Source organism: Haemaphysalis longicornis, unplaced genomic scaffold (assembly GCF_048455015.1).
Source record: "Haemaphysalis longicornis isolate Haplotype H1 unplaced genomic scaffold, Haemaphysalis longicornis Haplotype H1 scaffold_10, whole genome shotgun sequence".
Taxonomy (NCBI): Eukaryota; Metazoa; Arthropoda; class Arachnida; order Ixodida; family Ixodidae; genus Haemaphysalis; species Haemaphysalis longicornis.
This window is the reverse complement of record NW_027526204.1, coordinates 110,451,671-110,463,792: the sequence shown is the minus strand read 5'-3', so window position 1 is coordinate 110,463,792 and position 12,122 is coordinate 110,451,671. Positions and strand designations below refer to the sequence as shown.

Genomic DNA, 12,122 nt, shown 5'->3' with positions numbered 1-12,122 from the left:
CCTGAGTAATGGTTTGTGCACATGAGACTCTCCCAGAATGTCGACTTTAAAGAGCAGCCTGTTGGACGCCACATACAGGAGGGGCGGAAACTGCGACTTAGCGAGGATTTTAATGTTTGACACGGGATGGGTAACTCCGGACGATATTTAAGCCCCTTTTTTCAAACAGCTGCGAGGCTATCATATTGATATTCTGAAGGAGAAAGTAAGGGTAGCTGGTAGAATACCCGGCTCAGAATGAGCCGCGTGTGGAGTCGATGCATAGATGACGAGTGGCTCCTTTAGTGGGTTCTAGCCATTCTTCATGGCATATTTAAGCGGGGTACGAAGGACGCGACGAGTGTTTCCACGGCCTGTTGCCAGAACTGCCTAAAGTCAATGGTGGCACCGAGAAACTTGACACGACTAGCTCGCCGGACTGGCATGCCCCCAAGGTTACTTCAGGCGTGTTTCTATTCACGGTCTTCCCGGGAGCAAAACAAAGCAAGACTTTTCCGCAATAGGGTTAGCCCCACCAGCGAAAAATACGCTTGAACGAAGTAAATATCTTTGTGGGCTACCAAGTCAAACAGCTTGTGCTCATATCACTAAAACCAGGTATCATCTGCGTGTTTTGATAAATAATTTGTCATTCAGTGCTTCTTTAGATCCCGAGGGAGGCCAGCCATAGACACGTTAAATACTAAAAGGGACAAAACACTTTTCTGATGCACGCATCGTGAGATGGTCCTTGTGCCACTTAAAGCATCCCCAAATCCCACTTGCACAGAACGGTCCCAAAGGAAAACGTGGAAGAAAACGAAGCGAAGAAGGTTTCCCGTGATTCCCATCTTTTATAAGTTCATCGTGATGGCATTTTTTGAAACGCTGTCGTGCGCTTTGAAGACGTCACCTGGAAGAAACAGTGTTGATAGCCTGTACGTCCACTGGTGTTCACTGTGGCTCACAAGGTTCAGGACGCTGTCTTTCAAGCATAAACGTTGCCGAAAACCAGTCATGCACGAAGGAAGCACCTTTTACGTTTAATGCCATCACATGAGCCTGGCATTGACAAACGTTTCGAAGATATTGAACACACTCAATGGGGGTGAAACTGGCCGGCATGGCTCCATTTATCAACACTTGCACCTTACTCCACGTGACTAGCCGGCTGCAATTCGTGCACTTTCGTTTGGATGAACGCCACTCCTTGCTCCCTTCTGGCCAGCAAGTACGACTATTTGCGACCGCTGATTTTCGTGACCGACTAGCGCATGCTGCACTACGACGCAGACGTCACGCTCACGGAGTTGCAGGAGTGGTTCAGAATAACAAAAGGCCGTGAAACTACAAAATGAACGTCGGTGTGTGTCCTGTGGAAGATGCCACTAGATCTCTGAAACAGCACTGGGGCCCGCACATTCCCACGTGACCCGATCACTGAGACAAGCCCCTTCACAGCGATCGGAGCATATTTCCGGAATCCTTTCTGCTTCCACGCGGGCCACTTTCCCCAGCTCACCGTATACGTTGTCGTGGTATTTCACGTGTCGCACGGGTGGTCCACTTGTCATCCTCAAAAGAAAGAAAATGGAAAACACGAATGGTTTTAAAAGTGACCGAAAAGGCAGTCAAAATGCGAAATGTGTGTTCAATAAACAATAAAGAGAAAGGGACCCTACGCGCCGTTCCTACTCTGATAACAGAAATAAGGACATTGAAAATAGAGAACTTCAACATGTTTAGACACAGGCGCCTATGCCCAAAGGAGCCAGACGAAACTGCATATGCGCACACTTGGAACGCAAAAAAAAGATGGTGCCAACACAGACATGGCCAGCGTGGGTCGCACTGCACTGAACCTTTGAGAAACATTTATTAAAGCGAAGCTTTCTTTCGTGTTCCCGGAGGTTTTGAAGGGGATACTGCTGGTGCATTTTGGCATGAGGCACCCCTGCGTTTTATCTTAAAGACGGTAGTCGTTCTTGGGGTACTTAAACACAGAAATTTTGGTGTGTCTGTCTGTCTGTCTGTCTGTCTGTCTGTCTGTCTGTCTGTCTGTCTGTCTGTCTGTCTGTCTGTCTGTCTGTCTGTCTGTCTGTCTGTCTGTCTGTCTGTGACTCGATTCAGCCAGCCGGTCAAGTGAAACAGTCTGCCCAATAGTCTTTTACACTCATAGCGAAACCTAAACGCCGAAGTCCTTTTTATATATAATCATACTTGTCAACCCTGTTGAACAAAACGAAGACATTACGCAAATATAGGAGAGAACATTATTACACAAGGGATATTTAACAGTGTTCCTTTATAAAAGAATTCGTAGATGCTTGATTTGCGAAATTAAATACTAGGTTTGCTGCAGAAAAAATTACACTGTCGCCCGCGCCCCTTTGGCTTCTGCAGGCATTTTAAGAATTCAAGCGGAAACGGTTACCAAAGATTCCACTAGACAAATTTTACGTTCAGCTTGGAATGCACGTGGACTAGGTCAACGTGGTTCTATAAACATTGAAGCAGTGCTCCCCGATTCACGCGCGTCTCGGCCGTACGGCAGCGCTTGCATCGAGGCACCCGGTCTGGAGCACTACGACGCAGTAAATTTAAATTGACTTGAGCAAACCTTTAGCGGCTTTACCTTGGGAGGAGCGCGGCTGAAGACCGACAACCTGAGAGGTGAGCGGAAAAGCGAAGGGAGACATTTACTTGGCAAATGTCGACAAACGCTATCGTCTTTTGTCGACAACCGCGAAGAAAGGAGCAGATGCGCGTCCAAATTTTTTACACCTCATAGCGCTAGCTGGCCTGCGGACATAACGCCCGTGGAGTGGAAAGCGGCTCGCGGGAAGGGCGCCCGACGAAGTTACAGGAGATCACGCTGGTGGCGACTTTGAGGGGACACGATGACTGCGGGAGCTCCGGTTTCTGTGTGATAACGATCTTTGCACTCCGAGCTGGTGGACTATCTTCCAGGGAAGTAAAAATTTAAACGTTTCTCCTTATTCATCGTATTTCTCGGCGTGTTCGCCAGGGCTCACCGAAAAATAAGCAACTACGCCAAGAACAATAAGACTAAATGCTATTGGCCCACATCACTCCCTTTCAACTTAGGTACGCCGCAACGAAAGCTTCGCGTACTTCTATCACCACATATGCGTTGGATCCACCATTTTTTATCTCCCTAAAACTCTAATAATACAGAAAATGGTGCCTGTGTATAACTAATCTACTGAAAAATCATATCCAAGTGCTGAGAGGTGCACGCTTGAGGTCCACAGAAACATTTGGAACCGCATGCGAGTTCGATGGTCACCGCGTACTAGTAGCAAACACACAAGAACGTTCGTTGTCAACATCTCGAACTATAGAATGCCTCGGGCTTCAAAGACGCGTCACTTTCCGTTTGCAGACTAAAAGAATACATAGAACCTTAGCCACAAAAGCTGCGCTTAAAAATTAGGCATGAATTGGCTTCCTCTGTATCAGCTCTTAATTTCTTTGATCATATATGTTTTCCTCCAGACACATTGCAATGTCGGTGATCGTTTGGGTGAAAGCCGACATCGAAGAACCGTACCATTGATGCGTAGCTTGAAACGGGAAGATAACTAACGAGAATCGTTATGTGACGAAATATGGGTGGCCGCAGCTACTAGCCTGTCCCTGCGCCTCTTCGGACGCCACTTCGTCATCGTATGACATCTGCGTTCTTATCAGTGTCTCTAGGTATAGTACGCTGGTTTAACAAATGAGGAGTTTTTGCGTCTGTGCAAGCTGAAAGGCAACCACGGTAAGCGGATGAAACGAATCATATAATAATTACGTGCACAGCTCAGTTCGGGAGTAAAATTATAAAGGAGCAACAAAAATGTGGCCCAGCTGCAGATGCACTACTGCATTTGTTTATTTCTGCTTTTTTTACGCGATCACGCCATTCCTTAATTCGAAACGTTTTTACGCATCATTGGAATGATTTGTGTGTTTTATGAATAACTTCAAAATAGGTGTCATGTGTAAAAACCTTACAAAAACGTCCCAAAAAGAACTAATTTGGTTTACTCACAGAAACATTCTTTCACTGCGATGGCGGCATTGCAAGACTGCTTATGGGGAAAAAAAGAACGACTTCAATATTCTTCTTTCTGCGTTTCCAACAGTGCGATGTTTTAATGGCACCTTTGTGGAGAACAACAACACAAGAATCGAGAATTACACTGTGTGCGTCCGAAATCGCCCAGCTACAGTAAGTAAGGCATCTCAATCAAACAAATGCGTACATCCGCTGAATAAGGTAATTGACGTGAGTAAAACGTAACAAATGAGGACACTTCAAAAAGTCGCCACACCTTTATTACTAATTTTAAACAATAACGTTTAATTAACTGTAACAAAAGGATATGTTCAACCCTTCTTGATTTCCTCAAAGTTTGTTCTCGCGGAACAAATGTGCCAATTTTATGGTATAAATTGCAGAAAAACTACAGCCCCAATTTAAAATTTTTTAATTGCTAAATAACTTACTAATGTGTCTAGCTCCCTTGCGAAATTAACTATATGAGAAACAGGCTACTTCGAAGAACAATCGCTTGACCTTTAGGTCATGCCATCACAGGTTTGCTTGGCGATGACTGACTAAAATAACTTCGCGGGAGTTGCTCTTTACATTTAAGGAATTGCAGTGCACGTATCGTGCACACAACCCAGAACGCCGTTTATAAATGTGCTTTGCGCCGCTATTACCCGAACAATTAGTTACGTCTTGTGAATAATTTGCCGCCATTGCGACAACATGGTTTCTGGCAAAGAGAGAAGCGCGCTACATAAAGGGAACACTCAGTGGGAATTAAAATTCTGCAGTATGCAATGCTTCCTCTATGCACTCCTGCGGCGCATTACCGCGAGCAGATCTCGAGGAAACCAGGGGCCAAGCATTCTCTAAACTCTCCAAATCAACATCGTCCTGGTAGGAATCCGATTAAAGAGGGCATGTTCAACGGGCTCCTCAAGCGTTAGCACTCCCACCCACAATCTCCACATGCCCACTCACGAAGGTCGGTCACCGAAGATGAGATCTGCCACCGATAATTATCCTTGCCATTACATTTTAGCATTCAAATCCCGTAAGAAAACTAGTGTTTCTAGCAACTTTTATATATTCTCACATACAGTAACAAATGATTTCCCAACACCTGTGCTTGTTTTTTTTCTGTGGTTATGTTTACGATAGAGATTTTTCGTTGCTTAATTGTACGCTATCATTAAAAGCCGTTACGGGGCATATGGCAACTTTCGCCTACAGTAAGCTAACCGATTGCCAACTGCGATTTCTAGTTTTAATTCTTGCGACAACTGCGGATTTTTGTTTCATTTTTCGGGAGAATTCAGTTATTTATCTTTCATGCCTACGCGCTCATCCCAAAACCGTAACAAACCCGACAATCGCAGAGCCGGCCACCCCAAGTGACACCGGACTTTCATTAATTGTATAAAAAACCAGAAAATGTTAAAGTTTGGTTGCTTAAAGGGGCCATGAAGACAAAACACAAGTTTCGTTCATTCTAAAGATTGCCTCGTTAGAATCATACTGACACCACTTTTACCGGAAACCTTGCTCAAATAAGCTACATAATTAGGAAAAAGAAAATGTTCATGCGACCCACTAGCTCATTACCCGCAAAACAACCTACTTTAGCCCAAATGTAACGCATATATCTTTTTAAAGAAGTAAGAATGGTGGGGTCAACATAGAAGTTACGAACGTACACTAAAAAGTACGCGGTCTAGTACGAAAGTACTAGACCGCGCTACTGTTGGTACTGCGCACACTAGGCTTGTTATAGCTGCTCGTCATTATGGCGCTTTCAGGTTGTCTGACACGACACCGGCCGAATGGCGTAAGCGACATCGTCTTACCCGATTCTGTTTGTCGAGTATACCTCCTGTTTCTCAAAACGAATACTTTCTACCGGTAACAAAAACAAGCCAAGCGCAAATAGTATCAAAAACAAAACAAAAACGCGTAAAGGCCGGTTAAGGTATGGTGGCGCCATCTAGGAAGATTGGCGGTCTGCCACAACCGGACCGGCCGTGGTGGGACCGGCTTTCCACGTGTGTGTGTGAGCGAGCGCGTGCTCGCTGGTTACTGTGTGTACTTTGTACTCTTTCACTCCCGTGGTGCCTCCGGATGGTGCAAAAGAAAACCACTGGGCCAGGAAAATCTCTGGTTGTGCTGGTGCAACTACTCGACCCTAAACACCATTGCATGGGTGGCAACAATTTATTAAGTTAATTTCTCTATATGTGCAAACATATGTTCGAACTCCCTGTGGCGCTTGATGCGCCTGCCCTGATTGAAAAAGAATCAGGACCACGAACTTACTAACTTACTTACTAAACAAGGCTAGTAGTCTTCTGAAAGCCTAGTGCCGCATTCGGGTTTGCTTGATGACCTGTTTTGATGACATCATCGCAAACGACCTCAAGAAACACACGATTTGGCGGGAGAATCAAACTTTTAGCATAAATTCATTAATCCTCAGTGACTAAAGCATCGTTTGCTGCTGGACAAGCGCTGGCGGTACTATAAAACACCAAATCGTACGAATGAAACAAACGTGTACTTTGTCTGAATGGCCCCTTTAAAGCACCGACGGTGCACCAATCTGGTTGGTGCTACACCTGGGCTAAAACACGCACCGTAGTGGAGGCCTCTAGAGTAATTCTGACCACATGGGAGATCCTTAACCCTCGCTGAAATCTCCACACACGGCAATTTGTGCTTTTCGCCTAAATCGAAAAAGTAGCCTTCGCGGCCGAGATTGAACCCGCGTTCTCAAGCTCAGCAGCACAACGGTGGGTCAAAGAAAAAAAAATTAAGCAGTCGCTACAGACAGGCACATACTTCAACTGTACCGTACTGTCGCACATCTCCCCTACCACATTCTCCTACTTCTGCCATTCCTGCAACCTCATTGCCACAACAGCCCATCTTGTATGGCTCTGCCCGCACCATCCCGATCCCCTCCCTTCCCCATCCCCTGAGCAGTGGGAACGCGCACTGACCAGCCTGCACCCGCAGGACCAGCAACGCCTGATCAACCGGGCCAAATGGGCTGCGGAAGCGCGCGGCTTCCTGAACTGAGGACGCCACCCACCCACCTTCTTTTTTTTTTTTTTTTGCTCAACAAAACGTTTTGCCTCCTCCTCCTCCAGTCCGCATTAGGCAATTTTTAACAGCGAGCTGTTCAAGCCTGAGTGCCATCCATGCCTGGCGTCGCACAAAACTTGGCGCAGCAAAGTGGAGAGGAGGAAAATGCTAGGCAAAGAAGTGTGAGGCAAAGTGGCGAGGGGGCAAGTAGCCGACGAGCAGGTGTGGTGTACGTGCGCGGCGCCGCGCGGCGCTGATGTCCGGGTGGGGATCCGGGCGTCGGGGATTGCGGCGCCTAGTGATTACGTAAGCTCTGGCGTGCAGGCGTTCACTTAGTTGAGAGTGACGTCATGGGGTCGGACGAGTCAGTGTCCGATGTAAAGATAACATTGGCAGACCTAAGGAAATCCAGGGTAAAGTTAGTGAAAGCCGCTAGCTCCGCTGTTTCCTTAGTCTTCGCAGCACAATTGCAAAGGTGGCCGAATTTTTTTCCTTTATTTTTTTACTTCGATGCTAACAGCCACACCAGTCGTGTATCTAAAGGACGCTAACAAATTGCAGGTGACATGATCGCTTCGCATTTAATTACCTGCGCTCAGTACGAACAAAAATTTGTGCGTATAGGTTCGTTCGCACGTATTTGAGCACAGCTTCGGTGGAAGACACAGCATGCCGTCGCACATTTATCGAGCGTTCTTTTTTATTACCGCAACCACCCCCACCCCCAACGCAACCCCCCTCCCCACCCGCCCTGCAAAAAAAGAAATTTCCAGGAACTTTTTAACCAATTCCGCTCAGTCAATCTCTAATTTGTGTATTTCGCAGAGCGTCAATCAACTTGCAGATATAGGTGAGCCTTGCGCTGTTTCCGAAGACTGTGCCTCAGGCTGCTGTCTTCTGAAAAGTGATGACGACAATGAGTACCCCATGTGCCAGAAGCTGGGTTCACGGGGCCGTGAGTGCTCTGCAACGAATCCCAACGACACGCTCTACGTGAAACACTGTCCGTGCGACAACAATACAAGTAAGTTGCACCGGGTATTTACAGATAATTTTCGCCTTCAGAAAAACAAGCATGAACGCTCACGTGTAGTACTGTCATCAGTCATTTAACTGGGTACTGGGCAAGAAATCTACCTCTGAAAATATTTCAAGCTTCTCGTCCTGAAGCGTAACATAAGATCATGCGTAGTCTACGTTCAAGAAAGAAGGAAAAAAGGTGAGGGAAAGGCAGGAATGTCAATTAGGCTATAGCCTATTGCTATCCTACACGTCGGAAAGGGGAACAATGGGGAAAATGAATAGAACAGATGAAGGAGAAAGGGGAGGACAGAGCGTAAACTGGTGTTCCCAGCGTTAGAACGCGATAGACGAAACAGGTAAGTGGGTTCATGGAGTAGTCCTTGTGCTACCGTCATCTGAATAAGTTCGTCGTTTTTAGGAGAGAGAGAGAGGGAAACACTTTTATTGAGTCCTGCGGTTTAGCGGTGCGTGGTGGCCGCCGGCTGAGGTCTGGCGGCGACGGTGGCAGCTCTTCTGTACAGGAGTGTTTGCACGTCCAGGTCCGAGCTGCCCAGCGCACGCTCGCATTGCTCATCACTATTGACATACCGGAAGGGATATTGGGGGCATGACTACATAGAATGGATAAGTGTGGCAAGGACGCCATCAAGTACGCAATTCGGTGAGGGATATCGAGCGGGGTAGATGCGATCCATACGGCCTGACAAGTGGGGGCAATCGTTTGAAGGAGTCGCCAGCGGCCTGCCTGGTAGTTGGTGAGCCCTGGATGAGCGGGGGGATAATGGCGGCGGACGAGGTGGTAAAGCACGACTATGTCGTGATAAGGGATAAGTCGGTCCGTCACGGAGCGGGCACCATGGGGGGAGCGAGGCTTGCCCCGGCCCGGATAGTTCATCGTTCCTCATTATGGGGCGCCTCGTTCCCTCGCAGACCAGTGTGCCTCGGGGTCTAATTGCGTTCGACCTGAGATATCGGAGGATTTTGGAACAGGATTTTGGATGCCACGAGGGAAATTCACCCACGGGCGAAAATTTGTGCAGCCGTTTTCGAATCTGTGATTATAATTGTTGGAGTAGGCCGGGTTGTTAACGCAAGTGCTATTGCAGCCTCCTCCGCCGCCACGGTAAGAGAGGTAACAGGGGGGCTATCCGGGCTGTTGATGGCCGCGAGAGCACAGCCATCGCGATGGAGGTATTCTGCCGTGTCAACATACATGATGTTTGGGTGGATGGGCAATTTCTTCGCCAGTGCTCGCTCTCGCTCCTGCCGGCGAGCCCTCGGGTACTCGGGGTGCATGTTCCGTGGGAGGGGACGAACGCGGAGACAGGCATGGGTGGTTCTTGGGATGGGGACCTTCGGGTGGGAGATCTCTGGTGCTCGGATATACAAATGTTTTAGAATGTGCTCCCCAGTGGAGGTAGTGGAAAATCGGCGGAGTTGGTTGATGTGATGGGCTTCAATCAGCTCCTGAGCCGTATTGTGGATCCCTAGGCATTCACGTCTGGCAGTGGGTGCATTCTGGAGAATTTTCAGTGCTGCCCTGTATGCCCTCCTGTTTAGATTAGCAACTTTGGCAAGATCCGCATTGGTGACTCGGAGGTAGGGGAGAGAATAAGTAATCCGGCCGTTGACAAATGCCTGCACGGGTCGTAGCCTCTCCTGTTCTTTGAGTCCATGATTTCGACCGGAAATTCGTTGAAGAGGTCAAATTGTTTGAGAGACCTGGAAACCTAATTTTGAGTATTGCGCGTTGCATTGGTTGTGCTGTATAGGGAAGGCACCTCTGGGAGCAGGTGACCATCTATGAAAACGGCGATGTTTGGGCGCCTTGAAGATCCGAATTTAGATGGTAGAAGGAGGAGTTCCGATTTGGCGGGTAAGCATGCAAGGCCTGCAAGGAGAGCTTCTTCGGCAACCGGTTAAGCCGCTTGCTGCAAGGTGTTCTCAATTTGTGCGTCACTACCGCCTGTTACCCATAGCGTTATATCGTCCGCATACAGACTGCAGTGAAGGTGCGGTATTGCTTCTAGGCGTTTGGGTATATTAAGTATGGCCAAATTAAAGGGGAGGGGCGATACTACTGCCTCTTGCGGGGTACCAATGGAAGGGAGAGAGAGAATGTTTCTTTTGAAATCACCTAGTTAGGGAACTGCCGTGCGTGCCGTGAGGAACGCACGCACGTAGTTGTAAGTGAGATACGCGACCGAAGGCTTTTGTGAGGTCCAGAGCCAGTATTGCTGCTGTATCGCGGTTCGTAGTAGGAGTATTACGTCTCGAGATAATTGCAGCAGGACGTCTTGGGTGGAATACCTCGGCCTGAAGCCAATCATTGAGTGCGGAAGAGCATCAGTAGATGTAAGGTGGAGCGTGAGGCGAGAGAGGATGATGTGTCATGACTTTACTTATGCATGAGGTGCATGAGGTGGGTCTGAGAGGATCGACGCTATGAGGCTTCCCTGGCTTCGTAATGATGGTGATCTGGGCGGGCCTCCATGCCTGGGTTTGATAACCTAACTTCCAATACTTTTTAAAATAATCATTATAGCCGATACGGAGGAGTCGTCCGGATTACAGAGCATGTTGTTGATAATTCTATCCGGCCCATGTGCTGACCCGGGGCGGAGAGCCAGGAGGGTTCTCCTTGCCTCTGTTCCCTAATATCTGCACTAAGATCAGTATTGGGTGGTTCTTTATATAGTAGGAGCTGTTGGGTGTCACCAGTGGGAACATATAGAGAGCAAACTTTGTCTAGTAGTTCTTCATTGGTACCCGGGAAATATTTTGTGACCATTGTAAGCCGATGGGTCTGCTAGGTCTTCGCACTAGTGGGGTCTAATAGATGCCTGTGGAGTACTAGGTTTCTTTTCTTCCCAGATTTCCTTTCATTTGATTACAGATTTTATGCCACTTATCTTGGGCAAGCTGGGCGGAGTACCGCTTAATTTCAGCGTTGAGGCGGGATAGTTTAGAGCGCAGTTTCCTGTTGGGGTTTTGTTTGCTCCATCTGTGTTGTATACTGCGGTAGGCAACCCACAAATGCTGTAGGCGGGAATCAATCATATCCGAAGGAATTTCTGGGTCCAGCACGATAATTGTATGCGGAGCATCTTTAAGACTTTGCTGAGCCTAACTGTCTAATCCCGAAGTAATAATTTCGGCGGGATCAAGAGTTTGGCGTCCTTGCCGCAAGTTGTTACAATGCGACAAAAAGGTTTGCCGAGGGCCCCGGCGCACGAAGCTGGATTCTTTGACGTCGATTTTGGAGAATAAAATGATCCCTTCCTAACGTTTCAGGAGTGAAGATCCAACATGCGGGTTTGACGGGATAAGTGAGGGTGAGATGGGGTGATGAGTCACGCTGCACGCTATTGCCTACCTTAGTTGGAATCGACGGGTCCGACTCTGTAGTAAGCCGATGTGCTTGAATCTAACCCCAGAGAAGCCTGCCCTTGCGAGTACAATCATGGTATCTCCAGGCTGTATGTGGCGCAATAAAGTCGCCAATACTATGACAAGCGCATGGGGTTTTATTTCCTGTTTAGCAAAAGAGAAGAAAGATAAAAGTTATGCCCTGCCGCCTTTGGACTGATCTACACGTTGAGCATGTACAGTCGCTCAGCGTCTTTTTTGCTGGGAAAGAGAATTACCAGATCGGGAGGAATAGCGATACCATCAAACTGCGTGCATTCACCAAGAATATTACGATGAACTATAGTACTGCTGTTCTGAGGCTGTCGTTACCCTGAAATGATTTATAGCCAGGCAGCTTAACTAACGAGCCTACTTCTTGTAACGCTATTACCGTAGCGGAGTTTCCATTGCCTGGATTAGAAGTTGTAGGGCTTCTCGCTTTCGCCGATACCCGCTCCAATTCCAATGCCGAACCCGAATGGGCCGCGGGTCCGTCTTATTCCCGGGGATGCCATAATTAACGACGAGGGCCGGATTAGGATTGCAGAGGGTATTAGTTTTGTTC

The 12,122-nt window shown here is 47.7% G+C and overlaps 1 long non-coding RNA gene across 2 annotated transcripts in view; it reads left to right on the top strand.

The window, feature by feature from the left end:
* The window catches only part of LOC144157903 (uncharacterized), a 105,383-nt gene extending 97,250 nt beyond the window's left edge, over window positions 1-8,133 (top strand). For both annotated transcript variants that reach the window (XR_013319903.1, XR_013319902.1), the window contains exons 3-4: window positions 4,134-4,219; window positions 7,949-8,133. This is a non-coding gene — a long non-coding RNA (uncharacterized LOC144157903). The remainder of the gene's footprint in view (window positions 1-4,133; window positions 4,220-7,948) is intronic.
* Window positions 8,134-12,122: the final 3,989 nt, after the last annotated feature.